Source organism: Hippopotamus amphibius, chromosome 9 (assembly GCF_030028045.1).
Source record: "Hippopotamus amphibius kiboko isolate mHipAmp2 chromosome 9, mHipAmp2.hap2, whole genome shotgun sequence".
Classification (NCBI taxonomy): domain Eukaryota; kingdom Metazoa; phylum Chordata; class Mammalia; order Artiodactyla; family Hippopotamidae; genus Hippopotamus; species Hippopotamus amphibius.
Genome location: NC_080194.1, coordinates 95,890,400 through 95,911,312, shown reverse-complemented (window position 1 = coordinate 95,911,312; position 20,913 = coordinate 95,890,400). Strand labels below are relative to the sequence as shown.

The window sequence follows — 20,913 nt, the reverse complement described above, 5'->3', positions numbered from 1 at the left end:
ATTGTTAATTGTCAATGTATAGAAATGCAACTAGAGTTTTGTGTGTTGATTTTCTTTCCTACAACTTTGCTGAATTCCTTTACTAGCTCTACCAATTTCTGTGTTTGTGTGTTTGTGTGAGAGAGTTGTTTAGGGATTTCTACATGTAAGATCATGTTTTCTGTGAACAGATCTAATTTAATGCTTTTTTTATTTTGATGCCTCATTTCTTTTTTCTTGCCTAATTGATCTGGCTAAGCTTCCAATACTCTGCTGAGTAGAGATGATGAGATCAGGCACCCCTGTCTTCTTCCTGATCTTAGGAGGAAATCTTTCAGTTTTTTACCATGTGAATGATGTTAGCTATGCTTTTTTTGTTTTTCCATAATATGTGGCCTTTTTTAGGTTGAGGAAGTTTACTTCTATTCCTGGTTTATTAAATAAACTGATTTTCTTTTTTTTATGATGAAAGGGTATTGAATTTTGTTAAATGCTTTCTCTGCATCAGTTGAATAGACATGTGGCAGCCAGCCTTCACTGTCATTCTGTTAACATGGTTTATTACATTGATTGATTTTAATATGTTGAACCAAGCATAAATCCCACTTGGTCATGGTGGATAAACCTTTTAATATGTTGCTGAATTCTGTTTGCTAGTCTTTTGTTGAGATTTTGCATCAATTATTCTTAAGCATCTGTAATGTTCTTTGCTCATAGTATCTTTGCCTGGACTTGGTGTCAGAGTAATGTTGACCTCATAGATTGAGTTAAAGAATATCCCCCTCCTCTTCAACTTTTGGGAAGCACTTGAGAATAATTGTTATTAATTCTTCTTTTTTTTTTTTGTAAAGAACATTTTATTTAACCCAACATATCTAAAACATTATCATTTCAACTCAAAATATTATCAATAGAAATTACTATTGACACATTTTACATTCTTTTTTTCTAAGTCTTTCAAATCTTCTGTATATTATTTGTTTTTGGTACATCTCAATCTGGATTCTAAATTTTTATTAGAAGTACTTGCCCTGCACTTAGATTTCATACAATTTACTGCTGAAGTAGATTCACATATCCAGGTTGTTCCAAACATAATTAAAACTTTAGAAGTTTTAAAGTTTAAATTTATATTCATTAGAATGAAATAAAATAAAAAAATTTAGTTTCTCAGTCTCACAGGTATGTTCAAGTTCTTAGTAGCCACTTGTGGCCAGCAGCTGCTGTGTCAGGCAGCACAGCCCAGCACATTGGGTAATTGCTAATGTTATTAAGTGGTTATTGACCATTATTAGGATTTATGTAGTATTTTATTGAGATTAAAAGGTGAGAATTGGACTCTGCCCCTTGGGAAATAAAACCATGAAGGCATGAGAGTGGAGCATCTGATTCTTGTTGTTTGGGAAAGTGCCAGGAGACATACCTATACCAGCATAGTCATAATCTGTCACAAAGAAAGTTCCGGTATTTTTCTCTCATATTCAGGTGATTTGTAAAGATGACCACTTTTCTAAAAGTATAGCCCCAACTTAAGCATTTAAATGCAAATGATGATAACTATATTATCAAATTATTCCCCCTATTTTCTAAGTCCTTTTGCTAGACTGTGAGCCATTGATAAGAGGCTTCTTGGAATTATCTTCCATTTTCAACTGGAGAACTTGAGGTTTGGGAGGGGGCAGGGGGTGAAGGGGAAGCTGAGATGAAGCAAGAGAGTAGCACAGACATATATATACTACCAGCGGTAAAATAGATAGTCAGTGGGAAGTTGTTGTATAACAAAGGGAGTTCAACTCGAGGATGGAAGATGCCTTAGAGGACTGGGGCAGGGAGGGGGGTGGGGACTTGAAGGGGGGGAGTCAAGGAAGGGAGGGAATATGGGGATATGTGTATAAAAACAGATGCTTGAACTTGGTGTACGCCCAAAAAAATAATAAATAAAAAAAAATTCTTCTTTAAATGTTTGGGAGAAATCACCAATGAAGCCATCGGTCTGTTTATTTGTGTTGTTTGTTTTTTTCGGGGTGGGGAGGGATGAGAGGGTTTGATTATTGATTAAATCTCCTTTCTAGTTATAGGTCTATTCAGGTTTTCTATTTGATCAGGATTTATTGTTGGTAGATTATGTGTTTCTATAAATTTGTCTCTTTCATGTAGATTTTCCAGTCTTTTGGTGTATAATTGTTCATAGTATTCTCTTATAAATTTTTGTTTTTGGAATGTAAAAAGGTAGTAATATCTCCTCTTGCATTTCTGATTTTAATAATTTGAATCATCTCCCTTTTTTCTTAATGAATATAACAAAAGATTTGTCAATTTTCTGATCCTATCAAGGAACCAACTTTTGGCTTTAATGATTTTCTCTATTGTTTCCTATTCTCTATTTTATTAGTCACAGATCTAAACTTTCTTATTTCCTTCTTTTGCTACCTTTGGATTTAGTTTGCTCCCCTTTTTCTAGTTACTTAAAATGTTGTTTATTGACTTGAGTTTTTTTTCCCTTATATATTTGTTTAAAATTCCTCCTCAGCACCACTTTTGCTACAATCACAAGCTTTGGATTGTTGTAGTTTTTTTTTGTTTTTTTTTGTTTTTTTTTTTTTTTTTTTTGAGAACTTTTATTGAGATACAGTTAACAGACAATAAACAGCAGATATTTAGAGTGTACAATTTGGTATCCCAACCTCCCGATTCATTCCCCCCCAACCCTCCCTGCTTTCCCCACTTGGTATCCACATGTTTGTTCTCTACATCTGTGTCTCTATTTCTGCCTTGCATTTCCTCTTTCATAGTTGTTAGCAGTTGCCTTATGTATTGAGGTGCTTCTATATTGGGTGCATATATATTTATAATTGTTATCTCTTCTTCTTGGATTGATCCCTTGATCTTTATGTAATGTTCTTTCTTGTCTCTTGCAACTGTCTTTATTTTAAAGTCTATTTAATTTGATATGACTGTTGCTACTCCAGCTTTCTTCTGATTTCCATTTGCATGGAATATCTTTTTCCATCCCCTCACTTTCAGTCTGTATGTGTCCCTACATCTGAAGTGGGTCTCTTGGAGACAGCATATATATGGGTCTTGTTTTTGTGTCCATTCAGCCAGTCTGTGTCTTTTGGTTGGTGCATTTAGTCCATTTACATTCAAGGTAATGATTGCTATGTATGTTCCTATTACTATTTTCTTAATTGTTTTGTTTTTGTTTTTGTAGGTCCTTTTCTTCTCTTATGTTTCCCACTTAGAGAAGTTCCTTTAGCATTTTCTGTAGGGCTGGATTGGTGGTGCTGAATTCTCTTAGCTATTGCTTGTCTGTAAAGCTTTTGATTTCTCCATTGAATCTGAATGAGATCCTTGCTGGGTAGAGTATTCTTGGTTGTAGGTTCTTCCCTTTCATCATTTAAATATATCAGGCCACTCCCTTCTGGCTTGCAGAGTTTCTGCTGAGAAATCAGCTGTTAACCTGATGGGAGTTCCCTTGTATGTTATTTGTCCTTTTTCCCTTGTCGCCTTTAATAACTTTTCTCTGTCTTTCATTTTTGTCAATTTGACTACTATATGTCTTGGCATGTTTCTCCTTGGGTTTATCCTGCCTGGGACTCTCTGTGCTTCCTGGACTTGGGTAGCTGTTTCCTTTCTCATGTTAGGGAAGTTTTCAACTAGAATCTCTTCCAAGATTTTCTCAGGTCCTTTCTCTCTCTCTTCTCCTTCTGGGACCCCTATATTACGAATGTTGGTGTGTTTAACATTGTCCCAGAGGTCTCTTAGGCTGTCTTCAGTTCTTTTCATTCCTTTTCCTTTATTCTTTTCCACATCAGTGATTATCAGCATTCTGTATTCCAGGTCACTTATTCGCCCTTCTGCCTCAGTTAATCTGCTATTGGTTCCTTCTAGTGTATTTTTCATTTCAGTTATTATGCTGCATATCTCTGTTTGTTTGCTCTTCAGTTCTTCTAGATCTTTGGTAAACTTTTCAATCTTTGCATCCAGTCTTTTTTCAACATCCTGGATCATCTTCACCCTCATTACTCTGAATTCTTTTTCAGCAAGGATGCCTATCTCCTCTTCGTTTACTTTTTTTTTTCTAGGGCTTTATCCTGTCCTTTCATCTGGTGCAAGTCCTCTGCTTTTTCATTTTTTCTATCTTTCTGTGTCTGTGGTTTTCAGTTCCACAAGATGAAATACTGCTGATACTGCTGTCTGCCCTCTTGTGGAAGAAGCTATCTGTAGTTTGGTTTTTATTTATCTCAATGTAATTTCTAATTTCCCTTGTGATTTCTTTTTTGACTTATTGGTTGTTTAAGACTGTATTGTTTCATTTTCTACATATTTGTGAATGTCTCACTTTTCTTTTGGTTATTGATTTGTGGTTTCATTCTATGCATGAGATAAGATGTCTTGTGTGATTTCAGTCTTCTAAAATGTACTAACCTTTGTTTTGTGGCTTACTATGTGGTCCATCCTGTAGAATGTTCCATGTGCATTTCACAAAAATATGTATTCTGTTGTTCTCAGGTAGAGTGTTTTATATGTCTTCTAGAGCCCATTGGTTTGTAGTTCTAGTCTAGTCCTCTACTTTATTATTGACTTTCTATCTGGTTTCTCTATCCATTATGGAAAGTAATATATTGAACTCTCCAAGTATTGCTGTAGAACTGTGTATTTCTCCCTTCACTCCATCTATATAATTTGGAATTCTGATTTCTCCCTTTAATTCTGTCAGTGTTTGTGTCATATATTTTGGTGCTATGCTGTTAGGTGTATATATGTTTCTAAATGTTATATAGTCTCTGAGAATTAACCTTTTTTTGAAACATGTAATGTCCTTTTTTTGTCACTTGCAATATTTTTTAACTTTGAGTCTACTTTGTGTGATATTATTAGATAGCTACACCAGCTCCCTTTGGCTCCTATTTGTAGTGAATATCTTTTTCCATCTTTTCAACCTACAGGTGTCTTTGAATCTGAAATGAGTCTCTTGTAGACAGTGTATAGTTGAATGAGGTTTTATTACCTATCCTGCAAATCTCTGCCTTTTAATTGGAGAGTTTTATCCACTTACATTTAAAGTAATTATTGATAAGGAAGGACTTACATATGCCATTTTGTGGTTCATCTTCTGTATGTCTTAAAGATTTTTGTCCCTCATTTGCTCCACTACTGCCTTCTTCTGTGTTTAGCTGATACCTTTTAGTGACACATTTTGCTTGTCTTCTAATTTCCTTTTGCCTACATGCTATAGATATTTTCTTCATGGTTACTCTGGGGATTACAGATAACATCCTAAAATTATAAAAATCTGATTTGAGTTCATACCAACTTAATTTCAATTACATACAAAAGCTCTACTTCTAAGCATGATGGTGGTGTGAGACAATCCTTTTGTCTCTCTCCTTTAATCTACAACTAGTAAAACATCCATAACTCAACAACGGTTCCTCTATTCCGCACACCAAGACACAAAAGAAATCTACACATCTGTACATGTGAAGGTAGGTGGATTGGAACCCCTTGAGGAGGCAGAACCAGGAGGACAGCAAAGGCTGTGCCCACAATACTGGCCCCCTGGCTACCATGGCTGAGCCCACAGCCCCAGGGAATCCAGTTGCAGCAGCAAAATGACACCCATGATTCTGGCCTACCAACTGCAGCAGTGCCCATGGCTATAGACAACTGGGTAGCAGCAGAAATAAGCCCCATGACCCCAGGCCAGCCACAGTAGCACATGAAACTCTGGACCCCTACTTTTGGTTGTGGTGTCCATTAACTTGACAACCCCTGATCCCAGCTTCTTCCTCTGCCTCCAACTTCCTCCACTGTGGCAGCAGTGGTTGCAGCCAAGGCAACCCCAGACACAGTGGAAGCTCCTGCCATACCAGTGCTCCCAGTGGTGATGCCAGCAACAGAAGTGACACCAGAAACAGCAAGTCACCAGTGACCCAAGAGGCACAAGAAGCAATTATGAGGGTAAGGGACCACACCTTCCACAGAGACAATGGAAGATGGAAAGCAGATGCTCAAATATAGCCAGAGGCAGCTCCGGAAGACAAACCAAAAACATGTGCTATAGTGCCACCTAATGAAAAACAAAAGAAAGGCCTCTAATTAGCAACTGTTGGTTTGATAGAAACAAAGCAAGCAAAACTTTACCAGTAAGAGAGTTGTTAGATACTTCAAATACACTGGCAGAGGAACAACTCATCAAACACCATGGAAAACCACAGCAACACAGTATCCTAAAAAGGAAATGACAACTCTCCAGAAACCAAACTGAAAATCACAGAATAGTGTCCTTTGGCTGATGGAGAATTCAAAATAGCTATCACAAAGAAACTTAATGAGCTCCAAGAAAACTCAGAAAAGCAGTTCAATGAGCTCAGGAATAAAGTTGATGAACAGAGGAATATTTTATGAAAGATTAATTACTATAAAAAAGAAATACAGAAATTCTAGAGCTGAAGAACTAAATAAATGAGATAAAGAAAGTACTAGAAGGCAATGGAAATAGAGCAGACCATGTGGAAAGAGAATAAGTGAGCTCACAGAGAGAAAGCAGAAATGATTCAGGTAGGAGAGAGAACTAAGTTTTTAAAAGGTGAAGAAACTCTTTGAAAACTCTCAGACTCCATTAGAAAAGGGAACAGAAGGATAAGTATATTCCACAAGGAGGAGAGAAGGGAAGAGAGCCGAGAACATACAAATAAATAAGAAGTAATAGCTGAGAACTAAACGAAACTAAAGCTAAAATGGCAGAATGAAACACAAGAGGAAAAACAAAACACAAAACACCAACAACAATAACAAAAACAATGGCAATACAGAGCAACCAGAAAACAAAAGAAAAAATGGCAGAACTAAGTCCTCATATATCATCAGGAATCACTCTCAACACACATGGATTAAACTCACCAATCAAGAGAGACGGAATGGACGGATGGATTGAAACACAAGATCCAACTATATTCTACCTCCCCGAGATGCATCTTAGGTCTAAAGACAAAATATGCTCTGTATGTAGGGGTGGGAGATGACACCCCAAGCAAAGGCAGCCAAAAGAGAGTGGGCATAACTATATTCACATCAGACAAAATAGACTTCAAGCCAGAAAAGGTAACCAGAGCAAAAGATGAAAATTATAAAATAATACAGGAGAAAATCCATCAGGAATATACAGTACTTATTAACATATATACAGTCCACCCTCCACATCTGCAGGTCCTCTTCCACAGAGTCAACTGACTGCAGATCAAGAAAATTCAGGAAAAATTTCCAGAAACTTCTGAAAAGCAGAACTTAAATTTGTTGTGTGCCTACAACTATTTGCATAGTATTTACGTTGTCTTAGGTATTATCAGTAATCTAAAGATGATATAAGCTTTCCAGGAAAATGTTTGTGCATTACATGCAAATTATAAGAGACCTGAGCCTCCTCAAAGTTTGGTATCTGCAGAGGGTCCTGGAACCAAACACTGTGTACATCTAACCCAGGAGCACCAACATATATAAAACGATTATTAACAGACCTGAAGGGAGAAATTTACAGCAGCACAATAGCAGTAGGAGATTTTAACACTTCACGTACATTAATGTATAGATGATTCAGACAAAATGTCAACAAGGAGACACTGGCCTTAAATGAAATATTAGACCAAATGGACTTAATAGATTTATATTCAACATTCTTTGCAAAAGCGGCAGACTCCACATTCTTCTCAAGTGCACATGGAACATTCTCAAGGTTAGGCCCTGTGTTTGGACACAGAATAAGTCTCAATAAATTTAAGGAGACTGAACTCCTATCAAGCATCTTTTCTGAATATAATGGTATGAAACTAGAAATCAACTACAAGGAGAAAGCTAGAAAAGTCACAGATATGTGGAGACTGAAAAACATCATACTGAACAACTATTGTGTGAATGAAGAAATCAAAGGAGACATTTTAAAAAGCCTGAAGACAAATAAAAATAAACATAAAACATACCAAAATCTGTGGGATGCAGCAAAAGTGGTACCAAAATGGATGTTTATAGAGATACAGGTCGCCTTCAAGAAACAAGGACAGTCTCAAGCATTTTAACCTTACACTTAAAGGAACTAGAAAAGGAACATGTAATGCCCAAAGTTAGTAGATGGAAAGAAATATTAAAACTCAGAGTAGAAAACAGTGAAATGGAGACTTACAAGACAATAGAAAATATCAATGAATGAAAGTGCTGGTTCTTTGAAAGATAAGCAAAATCAACACACCTTTAGCTAGACTCACAGAAAAAAATAAAGAAGGCACTGATAAATACAATAAAAAACAAAAGAGGAGTAATGGCAGTGGGTCCACAGAAATACCAAGGATTATGAGACTATTATGAACAAAAAAATGGACAACCTAGAATAAATGGAAACATTCTTAGAGTCATAAAACCTTCTACGAATGAATTATGTAGAAATAGAAAATCTGGATAAAATGATCACCATTAAGGAGCTTGAAACAGTAATCAAAAACCTCCCAGAAAGCAAGAGTCCAGGACCACATGGCTTCACTGGTGAATTCTACCAAACACTGAAGAAGCTTTGATACCTATCATATTCCAACTATTCCAAAAAGTTGAAGAGGAAGGACTGTTTCCTAACTCATTTTACAAAGCCATCATTAGACTGATACCAAAATAAGACAAAGATAACACATGCAAGAAAGAAAATTATACACCAATATCTCTGATGAACATAGATGAGAAAATTATCAGCAAAATACTAATATTAGCAAACCTAATATGACAATACATTAAAAGGATCATACACCATGATCAAGTGGGACTTATTACAGGGATCCAAGGATGGCTCAACATGTGCAAATCAAACAGCATGATACACCACATTAACAAAACAAAGAAAAAAATTCACCTGTTATTTCTACCGATGCAGAAAAATCATTTGAGAAATTTCAACATCCATTTATGATTAAAAAAATAATCTCAATAAAATGGGGATGGAAGGAATATACCTCAACATAATAAAGCCCATTTTGACAAACCCACAGCTAAAACCATACTCTACAGTGAGACACTGAAGGCCATCCCTCTAAAATCAGGAACAAGACAAGGATGCCCATTCTTGCCCCTCTTCTTCAACATAGTATCAGAAGTTCTAACCACAGCAAATAGGCAAGAAAAGGAAATAAAAGTCATCCAGATTGGAAAGGTGACAAGTTTTACTTGACACTATTTGCAGATGATGTGATTTTATATGAATAAACCCTACATTTTTGGATGCAAGTACCGTAATCTAGGGTTTTCTCATATAAAATCACACAGGGTTGGAGGGGGTGGGGTGAAAAGGAAGCTGGGATGAAGTGAGAGAGTAGCATTGACATATATACACTACCAAATGTGAAATAGATAGCTAGTGGGAAGTTCCTGCATAACACAGGGAGATAAACTCGATGATGGGTGATGACTTAGAAAGCCAGGATAGGGAGGGTGGGAGGGAGTCTTGGGAGGGAGAGAAAATGGGGATATATGTATAACTATAGCTGACACTTTGGTGTACCTCAAAAACTGTCACAAGACTGTAAAGCAATTTTATTCCAATAAAGAGCTTAAAAATAGAAAAACTTTAAAAAGTTTAAAAAAGTTAAAAACTAAAACAAAAAGAAAACCCTAAAGACTCCACCAAAAAACTGTTAGAAGTAACAAATGAAAAGAGTAAATTTGCAGGGTAGAAAATCAGTATACAAAAATCTGTTGCATTTATATACAATAACAGTGAACTAGCAGAACAATAGATTAATAAAAAAAATTCTATTTACAATCACAACAAAAAGAATAAAATCCTAAGGAATAAATTTAACTAAGGAGGTGGAAGATCTGTACACTAAACACTAGAAGACATTGTTGAAAGAAGTTGAAGAAGAAGCAAGAAATGGAAAACTATTTCATGCTCATGCATTGGAGGATTCACACGGTTAAAATATTCACTTCACATAAAGTAATCTTCATATTCAGTGCAATCCATATCAAAATCCCAGCAACATTTTTCTCAGAAGTAGAAAAAAATTCTAAACTTTTCTGGAACCACAAAAGACCCCAAGTAGCCAAAGCAATCCTGACTGAGAAAACAGAACAAAGTGGGAGGTATCACACTTGCTGATTTCAAATTATACTGCAAAGTTATACTATTCAAAGTAATGTTGGCAGAAAAACAGACACATGGATCAATGAGACATTTGAGAGCCCAGAAATAAATTCATGCATATACAGACAACTAATTTATAACACAGGAGCCAAGAATCTACAGTGGAGAAAAGAAAGTCTCTTTAATAAACGGTGTTGGGAAAGCTGGACAGCCACAGGCAATAAGAGTGAAACCAGACACTACCTTACCTCATACACAAAAAATTAACTCAAAATGGATTAAAAACTTGAATGTAAGACCAAAAACCATAAAAATCCTAGGAGAAAACATAGACAGTGTGCTCTTTGACACTGATCTTAGCAATAGTTTTTTTGGAAATGTCTCCTCAGGCAAGGGCAACAGAAATAAAAATAAACAAACGGAACTACATCAAATTAAACTGCTTCTGCACAGCAAAGGGAACCATCAAGAAAGCAGAGAAGGACAAATACCATGAGATTTCAATATTATGTGAACATTAAAGCACACAACAAACCAAAAAAAAAATCAAGTGCATAAATACGGAGAACATATTGATGGCTATCAGAGGGGATGGGGGCTGGAGAGCAAAATGGGTAAGGTGGGTCAATTGCATGGTAGAAGATGGAAACTAGACTTTTGGTGGTGAGCATACTCTAGTGTATAAAGAAGTCAAATTATAAGGTACACATTAAACATATAATGTCATAAACCAATGTTACCTCATTAAAAAAAAATTAAGCAGTAGAAGAAACAAAGCCAAAATATCTCTACTTCTATGGAGCTTTGTCCCCTCTTTCTATTACTGATCTCATAAGTTATATCTTTATACATTGTGTGCCCAAAAATATAGGTTTAGAATTCATTCCAAAGAAATTTTTCTTTTAAATACTATAGAAAATTAAAATTGAGTCACAAATCCAAAATAGTATTGGCTCATATACTGGCCCACACACCTACCTTTTCCAAAGATATCTTTACATGGATTCAACACAGGTCTAGCATCTTTTCATTTTAACCTGTAGGAACCCCTTTACCATTTCTTGTAGGGAAAGTCTAGTGGTAATGAACTCCCCCTGCTTTTATCTGAAAATATCTTAATTTCTCTCTATTTTTTAAGGAGAGTTCTGAAGGCAGGATATAGAATTTTCGATTCACAGCTTTTTCTTTCAACACTCTAAATATATAATCCCACCACCTCTGGCCTTGAGGTTTCCTGTGAGAATCAGCTGATAATCTTATTGAGGATCCTTGTATGTGATGAGTTACATCTCTTGCTGCTTTCAAGATTCTATTTGGCTTCCAACATTCTGATTATTATGTGCGCTGGTGTGGGTCTCTTGGGATTATCATCTTATTGGATTTCTTTGAACTTCTTGTAGTTGTGAATTCATGTGTTTCATTACATTTGAGACGATTTTGCCCATTATATCTTCAAATAACATTCTTGTCCATTTCTCTATCTCATTTCCTTCTCTGATAATGTACATGTTGGTCTGCTCGATGGTGTCATGCAAGCTCATTAGGCTCTGTTTGTTTTTCTTCATTTTTTTTCTGCTTTGCTCCTCAGACCCAATATTTTCTATTGTTCTGTCTTTGATTCTCTGATTCTTTCTTATTCTTGTTTTAATCTGCTGCCAAACACTTTAGTGAATGATTTGTTTTGGTTATTGTACTTTTGTAGAACCTCTGTTGGGTTCCTTTTTATAATGTCTATCTCTTTGATACTATTCTCACTTTGTCCATGTGTCATTTTTCTGACTTCTTTAAGTGCTTTATCCATTTCTTTCTTTACCTCTTTGACCACATTGAACACACTTGATTTAAACTATTTGTCTAGTAACTCTTGTGTCTCGGCTTCCTCAGGGATAGTTTCTGTCAATTAATTTCATTCCTTTGAATGAAACATGATTTCTGTTTCATTGTATGTCTTGTAAGTTTTAGTTGAAAATTGGGCCTCTCACTATTAGAATGTGGTAACTCTGGAAATCAGATTCTCCTGCTTCTGTGGGAGTTGGGGTTTCTGGGGTTCTGTTGTTGTTATTGGTTTGTTTGTTTTTGTATTTTTGTTGACCTTTGAAGCATAAAATGGTACTTTCCTTTTGAGACTTCAATTATTTTTCCAAAGGACAATTATTTCCACATGACGATGTGTGATCACACTGAAGTTTCTGATCACTTAGCTTGTGTTCAGCTAAAGCTTTGGCAGAGATTCTCTTGAGTGCCAAGAGCTCAAACAAACAAAAATGCCAATAACAACAAAAAAGAGAGAACAACCACTGTACAAGTCGGGTGTGTGCTGGGGTACTCCTTCACCACTTACCTAGGCTTGCTCTGAGCCTAGAGACCCATCTGAGGTGAAAGCTTCAGGTCTTCTTAGGAATTTTGTGAGCACACATCTTGCTCAGGTGTGTGCATGCTTTTCTTAATTATGTTATGTACACAGCCATCTTGAATATCTCAATTTCTCAAAAGAATCTCACCCCAGCTTTTCCTCTAGACCTTGATGGTCTATTGTATACCTCCACCCACAATTTCCTACCTCAGGCATCTTTCAGTTTTCTAGTCTTCCTGGTAGCTTCTAGGAACAGTGCCTGTTGCTTTTCCCACCTATATTCTGAGTTATGTGAACGGGGTGCCTTATAGCAGTCCTCCAATTATCCGCCAGACAGGTTAGCACAGGTACATACAATAATTTGCAAATGAGAGTGTCTCTGCTGTCTCTGGTTGGATGAGGGGGACTGGGAACTGGGCTGCCATCTGCTCAAGACCAAAACTGCCATGCAGGAGAAAGGGTAGAGCAAGGGTGAATAAAAAGGTCACAAAACATTTCTACCATTTTTAAGATGGTTTTTTCTTTATTGAGTAGTTACAAAGTAGTTTTAAGTCTCTGACTCTTTTCCAGAGGCCCCACATAGTCTATTCAGCTTCTTGTGCTTTTTTTTTTTTTTTTTGGTGCTTTTGGGGTAAATGAGACCTGAAATCTTCCTCGTATGCCATTTTTTCACATCACCTACCAGTAGCAGAATTTTAAAGTGGCCAAGTTTAAGAACTCACTTGGGTGCCTTTTCAGACTCTGTGGTAGATGGGGAACTATTCTACAATTCAAGAGATTTTCTATGGCCCTGAGGGTCTACTTCCAAAGAGTTCAGGCCCAAAGTGAGTCAGGAATTCCTTCCCTGGATGTGGGAGTCCCATCTTCCAGGTTCCAATCTCTGACCCTACCTGAGATAACTGGCATCAAGAAATTTCATTTCCTTTAGGAAAGACCTCTCCACAGGGGTGTGTCAGGTCAACTGTATGTATGTACAATGTACAATGATATGGACAGCAGTTCAAGTGGTACATGAATGAGGGTGGGACTTTTTCTGTATTCTTTGATGTGGTGTCTCTTAAATTTCAGCCAGTCAAGTCCATGTCAACTACTTTTTGCCATATCGATGTACCATCTGTATTATTCCTTACTTAATTTTTCTCTCTATGTCAAATTATTATTTTACTTTAAAACTTTTGTTTACAAAAGAAGGTGATCTGGTACCATAAGTGGAAAACAGTATCTCTTGCCAAGAAGAGGAGGCCATTATAACCATGACTATAATACACACAAAACAATATTCTTAAGTTCTAGCTAACTTCTATTTTCACTAAAATCACTGAAACGGTGTAATAACCACAAATGGAAAGCTACCTTTAAAATTGTAGAAAGATAAAAAACTAAAGGCAAAAAAAAGCTCTGAAATGGAAACTTATCTTCCTTTTGGTAGTTCTGGAGCCTTTAAAAATATGTCTGAGGGTCTCAATATAATCAGAACAATTGGAAGGGAATCAAAAAAAGGGATGCAATTCAGGGTGTTTTTCTTTTCTTTTTTTTTTTTTTCTGAAACATCTGAAAATTATTCCATGTTCTACAAGAAGAAACATCCCAACACGTTGCTTAGTAGTCACATGCATAGGCTGTAAATTCAAATAGCCACCTTCCCACTGACCAGCTGAGTGACTTTGAGTGAGTCATTGTGCCTCTTTGAACATCAGTTTCCTCTTCTGTAAAACGGGCTATAAAAATGTCAGCCTCACACAAAGTCTGTGAGGTTCATAACAGCGTTATGCATAACAGTTAAAAATGAAACTACCCAGATGCCCTTCAATGGGTGAACAGTTAACCTGTGTTTCATCCATAACGTGAGATGCTGTTCAGCAATAAATAAGATCAAACTATTGATGAACACAACAATGTGGATGGATCTCCAGAGAATGAGAGCGAGTTTAAAAAAGAGCCAGTCTCAAAAGTTATACACTATGTGATTCCATTTGTGTAACATTATTAAAATGACAAAAGTATAAAACTGGAGAGTAGATTAGTCATAGCAAGGGGTTAGAGATGAGAAGGGAGGAGGAAGAAGGAAGAGGAGAAAAGTGGATGTGGATATAAAAGCATCATAAGAGATCCTGGGGTTGATGAACTGTTCTGTATCTTGACTATGGAGGTAGATACATGGACCTACACATGTGATAAAATCCCACAGAACTAAATACACTCACACACACAAATGAGTACAAGTGAAAAACTGGGGAAATCTGAGTGAGATTGGTGGATGTTATCAATGTCAGCATCCTGGTTGTGATGTTGAACATTATTTTTGCAAGATGTTACAGCTAGGAGAAACGGGGTAAAGGGTACCTAAGACCTTTCTGAATCATTTCTCATAACTGCATGCAAATATACAATTATCTTTAAAGTTAAATTAAAAATACCATCTTCATAGACTTTCTGTGAGGTTCAAATGAGGTAATATTTTGGGAAGAAAATTCATTTAGCAAACTTTTATTGACACCTCCCATCTCTCCAGGTACTGTGTGAATGCTGAGCTGATAACAGTGAATAAAATAAAATAAAATTATGCTCTAGTGGACATTTTACTCTCCTGGAGTGCCACAGGAATGTGAGTTGTGAGTTTTAAAAATTGTTTTTAAATTGGCTTAGTGTCGTTCAGTAATTGATCAGTAGCATGTATTGAGTGCTTGCGTGTAATGAAAGCAGACTCAGAGAGATGATAAGCATTGCCCAGGTTGCAGGCAGAGCCAGAAGCAGGATTCAAACCCAGATCCAAGCCCTGTGTTGTAGCTCATCATCTCTAAACTCACTGTTTTCAACAAAGAAGTGCTGTTCTCTTTACAGAATAACCTGGTGAAGACAGCTGAAGTGGAGTGTGGGGATGTTTACAACACAGGGGACAGAGCAACTATTGATGCAGAGGGCTACATCTGGTTCCTGGGGAGGGCTGATGATGTCATCAATGCATCCAGGTAGGTGTGGCTGACCCTGAGCAGAAGGTATCACCCTGACATGCCTGGTGGGATCTATCTTGCCCAGACATCCCTTCATGCATTGGTGATGGACTCTCAGCCTGACCCTGAACCATAGTAAGACATCATGCAATTTAAAGTGAGTGGGAAGGAAAACTTCACTTTGGTCCCGATTTGTTGATGGAGCTTATTCTGTGTGCTCCTCTGATGAGGCACACGTCACAGAAAAACACAGTGATGTCAACTTAAAAAATATATCCACAACGTGAAGGTTGAGACTTATGAGGACTGCAGCCTGTGAGTCAACGTTTCAGATAGCTCAGAGAAACTGCTCCAAGGAGGCAAGTGGAGGAGCCAGGATATAGAGGAGTTTTGCAGCAAAAGACAGGTAGTCCAGAGAGTCAAGAGATTATTGTTAATTAAAAGAAACCGGATATCATAAGTTAAGGAATTTAGTGCTATTCTATGTATGGGAAGATGGAAAGTCTAGGCTTTCTGAAATCTTTCCTTTGATATGCACTTCAGCTATCTGGGCCAGTATCCTGACACATCCTGAGTTTCCTAGGCTTGCATTCTGATGGCTCCCAGAAGGTATGCATTCTTTTCAGCCCTGAGTTATCTTGGTTCACACTGGAGGGCTGCAATCCTAGATGACTGTGACATTCTTTGTTTATTGACATGGCAGGAAATGTCCCATTTCTCAATGACAACAGCAATAACAAAATTCACCTTTATGGAATATGTACTATGTGACAGCACTCTCTGTAGTGCTTTATACAATCCGTCTTTCAGTGCTACAAGGTAGATGTTATTATGTTTTTATTTTATTTTATTTTATTTTATTTTATTTTATTTTATTTTATTTTATTTGGGGGAGGCCTGCACTGCATGGAATGAAGGATCTTAGTTCCCCAACCAGGAATGAACCCATGACTCCCGCAGTGTAAGCATGGAGCCCTAATCACTGGACTGCTAGGTGATTGTGCCCATCTTATAAGAGGAAACTAAGTCAGTGACCACTGAAAACAGTTGCCTGAAGTTTCAGAGATAGCTGGGATGAAGTGAGAGGGTAGTACTGACATATATATACACTACCGAATGTAAAATAGATAGTGGGAAGCTGCTGCATAACACAGGGAGATCAACTCAATGGTGGGTGATGACTTACAGGGCTGGGATAGGGAGGGTGGGAGGAAGTCCTGGACTGGAGGGAATATGGGGATATATGTGTAAATACAGGTGATATACTTTGTTGTACATCAAAAACTGGTGCAACTGTGTATAGCAATCATACTCCAAAAAAGAGCTTAAAAATAAATAAAAAATAAAAAGCATAAAAGAAAAATGTTAGTAGAGGGTGCAGCCCAGTTTTGAACAATGGCAGTCTGACTCCAAGTCTTTATAAATCATGTCACTCTGACATGTTTTATAAAAAGAAAAAGAAAATAACGCATTGCACTAGAATAACAAGCTTTCTTGGCTATTTCAGGAAAATTGAGATTGTATTATTTTTTTAAATTTCTAAAACAAATTCTGATACAGTGAGAAATACGGTGTAAAATTTGTACCAATGTTTAAGATAAAGAGTTTTCATGCCAGAGGAAGCTGCTTGAGCTTGAGCCAAGCCCCAGAGCTCCGGGAGGACAAAGCATTCACCTCCTCCCTCACCTGGAGCAGTGAGGTGAGCAGCCCTGGGGAGCACCTGAGCCTCGTATTTCTTAGCATGGAACGTTCAGGACTTCCCATTTCAGTCCCTCTACATAGCCTTTGCACAGGCCTCTGGCTCCCTGTGACAGATACCCTCTGTGCCAAGGGAAGACGTGTCTCCAGAAGATGAGGTGGGAGGGCCTGGGTCGCCCTAGCCCTGGAACGGGCTCAGAGGGAACCCTTGGCCCTGCAGGTACCGCATTGGGCCGGCAGAAGTGGAGAATGCGCTGGCCGAGCACCCAGCAGTGGTTGAGTCAGCTGTGGTGAGCAGCCCGGACCCGATTGGAAGGGAGGTAAGGAGGCGGACACGGAGGTCATTGTGGCAGGTGTGGGGCTGGAAAGGCAGGTGAGGGGGAAGTTCCAGGCCATACCTACCCAGCCTTGGACCTGGGGTGGAGGGAGGGCATGGTTGGTGGGCATGTGCACTTACCCGACGTGGTCGGCAGGGGGCACTGTGGCCTCCTCTGGGACTGAAGTGCTGCTGACAGTGGACTCGCTGCTGGCGCCATCTAGTGGTTAATGAAGCCTCACTGTGCGCCGTTCATTCATCCTCCCAGAACACAGGGAAGCCAGGGCTCTGTTTATACCTTTTTCATTGAAGGAAACAGAGGCGGAAAGAGGGTCAAAGACTTGCCTAATTACACAGCCGATAAGTGGTGGGGTCCATGGGAGATTCAGCGCGCTGGCTCCCGAGCTCGCGGTCCTTGATCGGACAGGTGTTCACTGCACACCTTCCATGTACAGTCCCTGCGAAATTAAGTGAGGACATAAATAATAATATGAACTAATAAATTACCAACCTTTATGAAATGCCCACAAGGTTTAACCCTTATTAAATGCCCACAGAACTCTCCCTACAATGCAGTGAAAACGGTGATGATAACACTGGTAGGAATACACATAAATGTAAACCCGCTTCACGTTTTACATGTACTCTCTTGTGGAATCTTTACATGAACCTGATGAAGAATGAACCTGTCCGCCCCCACCCCTCCTTCACAGAAAAGGAAACTGAGATTAAGCTAGGTTAAGTAACTTTCCAAGGAAAAGAGTGGAAATTGCAAGTATTGGGGTTTGAACCTGGGATTTCCAAAGGCTCGCCTGTCAATTTGTTTTTCCACTAACTTGATAAGCATTTACTCTTTAGATTTAAATTTTTCCTTATTCTTTTGGCCGCCCAGTGTAGCATGGCATGGGGAATCTTAGTTCCCTGACCAGGGATGGAACCCGTGCCCCCTGCGGGTGGGAGCATGAGTCTTAACCACTGGACTGCCAGGGAAGTCCCAAGCATTTACTCTTGAAACTCTGCATTTGGTCGTCACTCACCCTGAGCCTCCACTCTGGTTCTTCACTGCAGGTAGTGAAGGCATTTATTGTCCTGACCCCGGAATTCCTGTCCCATGATCGGAACCAGCTCACCAAGGAGCTGCAGCGGCATGCGAAGTCAGTGACAGCCCCATGCAAGTACCCGAGGAAGGTGAGTGAGAGCGGAAGGAAGGGGCTGCTCCCGTGAGTGGTGCTGGGGGCGCCACTGCCTCAAGTCTCACAGGGTGGCTGCCGTGAAGCTTAAGTGGTCAAGAGAACTAATATTTTTTCTCTGCAGAAGAGGTATTTCAGCTTAGGGGTGTGGGGGAGCTAACTGAATCGCATGGAACCTCTATCCCATGTTAGAAACTCATGCATGCCTGGCTGTCAACCTAAAGGAAAAAAATGGACAATTGCTCAGATATATCCAAGAAGGTTGTTTAAAGGTTGAAGAATTTGAAAAAGACATCCAAATCAGCAACTTCTAAACTGTGAAAAAACAGTATTTGTAGTGAGACATACATTCTATATTGCAACCCAGTACACATATACGTACATAACAAACAAAAATGTACAAAATAATATTTACCCTAACAACATGTAATACATTCTGATATTTTTTTATTCAACTCCCTTTGTTGAACTGCCAGGCACAACCTACAAAAAAGTCCAACAACAGAGAAATAATTAAATTATTCATGAAATTTAATGTTATTCTGTAATTTAAAATGGTGATACAGATTTTGTATTTTTAACATAAAAATATCCCGACAATACATTATTCAGATTCAGAAAAGCAGGTTATGAAAGAATGTACATAATACGATCCTATTTGTTTAAAAACAAAAACAGTTAGTATTTCCTTCTTTTGTAATCACACTTGGCTGCATTGTCTGAGTGTTTACAATCAACACATATTATACAGCTATATAACTAACATTTGTTGAGCATTTACTATGTGTACCAGGCCCCGGACTCAATACTTTACACACATTATTATTTCATTTAATCCTCTCCGCAACCTGAGACAAACATCCCAGTTTTCAGAGAGGAAGCTAGGCTTCAAGACTCAAAGTAAATTCCCTGAGATTAGAGGATGTAGAAGCTGGAATTCAACCCCATGTGTGTGTGACAACAGAGTACATGCTTCTAACACTAGGATCTGAAGCTTTATGGAGGGTAGGATAGAGGATGCATACCAGTTAGGAAGGGCTCGATGTTATTGTGGGTAACAAACAATCCCAAAGACGTGGTGGATTGTGACAAGGAAAGAGTCTTTCTTGCTCCTGCCACTTGTCCACCATAGCTCTCCTGTGGCCTTTGCTCCACATCCCCTCATCCTGGGACCAGGATAGAGGAGCAGCCACCAGGTAGGTACCCACCAGAGGACTAGAAGAGATGGACACAGAAGGTGGCCTGTCTCAGTGACTCCCAACTGCTCTGTTGAAGTGAGGTGGCACACCCCACTCTTCTGCATATTTCATTGCTCAAAGTACATCAAAGGGCTGCATCCCACTTCAGGGGCCAGAGGAAAATCAGACATGAATGGTGGACCCCATGGAGGTCCCCACCTGGTTCCAGCCTGTCTGGGGGACTGTGAAGGGGCAGGGGAGGAGAGCTGGGGGTGGATAGACAATGACAGGGGGACTTAGTCGGAATGGGCTTGCTTTATGCTCAACCAGGTGGAGTCTGTCTCAGAGCTGCCCAAAACCATCACTGGCAAGATCAAAAGAAGTGAGCTTCGGAAGAAGGCGTTTGCTCAGGTGTAATTGGCAATAAACACAGAAGCCACTGTGTGATCCTGGCCAAATCCTTTGCTGCCTCACTTTCATCATGATGCTGAGGGTGAGGAGAAGAACGTTGACAGAGGTGACTTGAAAGAGAACCAGGAGTGCCAACAGTCCAGGATTTTTGTTCTTCGATGTTAATATCAGTCACTATCCTTCCTCCACACTCCCTGTTCCTTTCAGATTGCCCAGGTGAGTTCCCAGAATAGGACTGAAGGAAATAAAATACTGACTCAGCATCAACAGTGATTCTCTTGTGCACGTCTCCTGCGAAAGATCCGGTGCTAACTGCTGTCCCTCTGAAATCCCCCCACCCCATCAGAGATTGCCCCAGGGCCTGATTCTCCCTCCTGGTCCAGAGACTCTGGGCCACCCTCACCCCAATTCAGTGACCAGGACATAGAGGTCTAGCAGGGACAGTCCCTGTTGCCCCAGGGCTTTGCTCCTGCCTGGCTCCCCTCTACCCAACCGGAGGGTGAGGCGGGAGGCAGGGCAAGTGTGGTGTCTGGTGAATGAGGAAGAGGCAGGGCAGCCTAGCTTGGCGCCCACACTCACTGCCTGACCTTCCTTCACCTGCCACCCTCCAGTGGGTCTACGGCCTCTTCTCCCTCCAGGAATGCTGTTGCTGCTGCTTGCAGGTCCCAGCCTGGACCAGTGCAGGTGAGTGAGGCACCTGACCTCTGAGCACCC

General features: G+C 39.1%; 1 pseudogene; it reads left to right on the top strand.

Annotated features, from left to right (window-relative positions):
- The window catches only part of LOC130860974 (acyl-coenzyme A synthetase ACSM1, mitochondrial-like), a 66,044-nt pseudogene extending 45,839 nt beyond the window's left edge, over positions 1-20,205 (top strand).
- Positions 20,206-20,913: the final 708 nt, after the last annotated feature.